The sequence below is a fragment of the Pteropus vampyrus genome, unplaced genomic scaffold (genome assembly GCF_000151845.1).
Source record: "Pteropus vampyrus isolate Shadow unplaced genomic scaffold, Pvam_2.0 Scaffold1493, whole genome shotgun sequence".
NCBI lineage: Eukaryota > Metazoa > Chordata > Mammalia > Chiroptera > Pteropodidae > Pteropus > Pteropus vampyrus.
This window is the reverse complement of record NW_011890274.1, coordinates 1-2,976: the sequence shown is the minus strand read 5'-3', so window position 1 is coordinate 2,976 and position 2,976 is coordinate 1. Positions and strand designations below refer to the sequence as shown.

The 2,976-nt window shown below is 46.1% G+C and overlaps 1 long non-coding RNA gene and 1 pseudogene across 1 annotated transcript; both read right to left on the bottom strand.

The window, feature by feature from the left end:
* Positions 1 to 224: 224 nt before the first annotated feature.
* LOC111734499 lies at positions 225 to 343 on the bottom strand (annotated as a pseudogene).
* A 1,748-nt stretch (positions 344 to 2,091) lies between these two features.
* On the bottom strand, positions 2,092 to 2,975 carry LOC105310232. Its single transcript, XR_897471.2, has 2 exons — positions 2,909 to 2,975; positions 2,092 to 2,745 (listed from the first exon to the last, which is right to left on the bottom strand). It is a non-coding gene; the product is annotated as an uncharacterized LOC105310232 (long non-coding RNA).
* Between the last annotated feature and the right edge of the window lies 1 nt (position 2,976).

Sequence of the window (2,976 nt, the reverse complement as noted above, 5' to 3'; positions counted from 1 at the left end):
TTTCTAGATGCAGAGCTAGAATTGTGCCATCTATTCTCTGTGTGTGTGTGGGGGGGGTGTCTGATTAGATCACTCAGCATGAGGAGAGGGGCATGAGGAGAGGCAGGGTTCAGTCCTGTCCATTTCTCTCTTTTTTTCTTTTTTTTAGGCAAGGCAACCCTTGGTTGACTTCACAGGTTGCAAGGGCCTTGTCAGCTTACAATCCCTTATTTTTTATTTTTTTACACCTACAGCACTTGGTCTTCCTAGGTGGTCTCCCATTCAAGTACTAAACAGGCCCGACCCTGCTTAGCTTCTGACATCAGATGGCATCAGGCTTGTTCAGGGTGGCATGGCCATAGACCGTTTCTATTTTATAGCCATCACTCCCTTGGTGACCTCAGCCATTCTCAAGGCTTTAAATATTATTTATATGTGTCTCTTGTATTTCTAATAGACATCTCAGCTCCAACATCTCTTAAAATGAATGCCCTTGATAACCCCCTCAAATATGCTCTTTCCAGAGTCTTCTCCATCTTTGCTGATGGCAACTCCAACTTTCCAACTGTATCCTCTGAGATTTCTTGTATCTTTGACTCATACTCCACACTAACCCATAGGAAACTCTGTAAAGTGCATCTTCAGAATGTACTCAGAGCCCCACCACATCCACTATCTCTACCACTCACCCTGCAGTTTCCTACTGCATCCCTACTGCCTCCTCTGACATTTACCTCCTAAGTCTGTTCTCAGCACAACAGCCACAGCGATCTTTTTAAAGAAGTCATACCTGCCCCTCTTCTGTTCTAAACTGTCTTGTAACTCCCACCTTACTCATAGCACAGGTCAGCACCCTCCTAACATCCTCCAGGCCCACGTGGTCTGGCTGTGCCTCTGTCTCATCTCCATTACTCTCTGTTGCAGCAGCACCAGCCCCCTCCCTCCTTCCAGAAACCACAGACACACTCCTGCCTGGGGCGTTCCCACTGCAGATTCCCCTGCTTGGGAAGAACTTCCCTCAGGCATCCTCGTGCATAATTCCTCATGTCCTTCAAACCTTTCCTCAAGGTCACCTTCCCAGGGAGGCTCACACTGACCTCCCAAATCAAATCAGCCACCTTCCCTGTCCCCACACCCTGACACTCTAGATCTCCAGCCCCACTACAATTTCCCAACACTGATCCTCTTCTAACATAAACACCTTCCTTATTTACTGTGCTTACAGTATATGGTCTGTCTCTTCCCACCTGAACATATGCTCCACAAGATGAGCAATTTTTTAAATTTTACTTCACTGATATTCCCCAGATGCAAAAATTGTGTCACATATTGGCAACAACCGTTATCAGTTGAATGAATGACCAGTGTACAGCACCTCTTTATTTTAGAGACAGTATCTTTAGTAATATGGCCTCAGATCAAATGCTGTTTTGTGGCAGCTACAGCACAAAGTCCACTCACATTGGCATCAATGTCATCTCTACTTTTCTCACAAGAACTGCTCTGCCTTCCTTCTCCTCAACACTTCCTCCCACACCAACCCTCCTACACACCACAACACACAATTATATTGACCTCTTCAGAAAACAATGACCTTTGACTTATGGGTCCTAGTTTTACAACCAAATAGAAATTGAAAGTAGACACTCCTTTATAAATCTCTGAGTTTGGACTGGAGCCAGCACTAGCGCTAAGGGTGGGCAAGCAGAGCAGAATTATGACAGGAATTTATCTAAGATGAGAGATTACAAGGTCCCTTCTCTCTGCTAATTCTAAATGATTCTGATTCCTTTGAGAGTTTGGTAAAAGTTGGAAAGAACGATCAAGTCATAGAAGGAGACAAGAGCAGGATAATCTGAAAATTCATCTCTTGATACCACAGACTCCTGTGTGCAGGGACCACTCCAAGCCTGGTGGGGACACTGAAAAGGAAAACACCTCCTGCTGATGACAGACAGGAGACACCATAAGGAAAATGAGTCTAGGACTCCTAACAAGAACAAAAACAGTCATATTCCTCTAGAAATACAAACACCCAGAGGATGGGAGTGAGGGCCGGACCCAGGCCTGAGGCTAGGCTGACACGGCCACATGAAGCCCTCACTGCCCACAGTTCTGGAGATATTCTTTATTAGAATCATTTACAAGGCCTGGGCGATGTTTGAGTCCCTGTGATCACAGGTCCTGGTGGGACAAGCTTCTACTGAAAGAAAAAAGACAAAGGAGCAGAGAGATGACACAGCTGAAGAGTGACCATGTCAAAGTCCACAATGCACTGAGCACCGACGGGGCACAGGCCTCATACATGTTTGGTCCTCACAGCCTCTCCTGCAACAGCAAATACGAGAATTCTGGAAAGTTCTCAGGGCTTCTATTTATTTCGTCTCTCAAAGTTAGGATTGCCTCTTTTAAACACCCCGTCAACCCTCCATGGCAAGAACTGAAAAACTTTCATATTTATATTATTCCAATGAGGCAGTAAGAAGTTGCAGCTCAGCGCAACACGAAATAAAGACAAGGACAAGAATGGCACAGCCTCTGCTGGAACAGGAGAATGGATCAGGGAAGACACGAAGGTCAGTGTGGGGAGAGAGGTTGGTGGGCAGGGGGTGGGCCAGTCTCCCCACCTCCTCACATTACGCTGATAGGAACGCAGATACATTCAGATGCCCTTTGCAGAAAGAGAAATCAGGTTCTTCAATTCACAAAGTGGGAGCATGAACAAATCTTGCAACACTCGTGCCCCCATAAGGCAGCTGTCTCATGCTATAGAAAAAAATAGTCACGAACAAATTCAGGTTAGTCGCTGTAAGTGGTGACATTCTCAACACTCCACCACATGCTAAAAATATCCCAAAGAATGCACATTCCCCAGGCCTGTCCCTTCTTCCCCAACCTCTCACCACTTTAAGGACACCCAGAGTCTCACCTTTAGAAGCCGTGAGAGACACATCAGAGCCCTGGGCACTGTCACTGTCTGGGGTAGAACAAAACAGG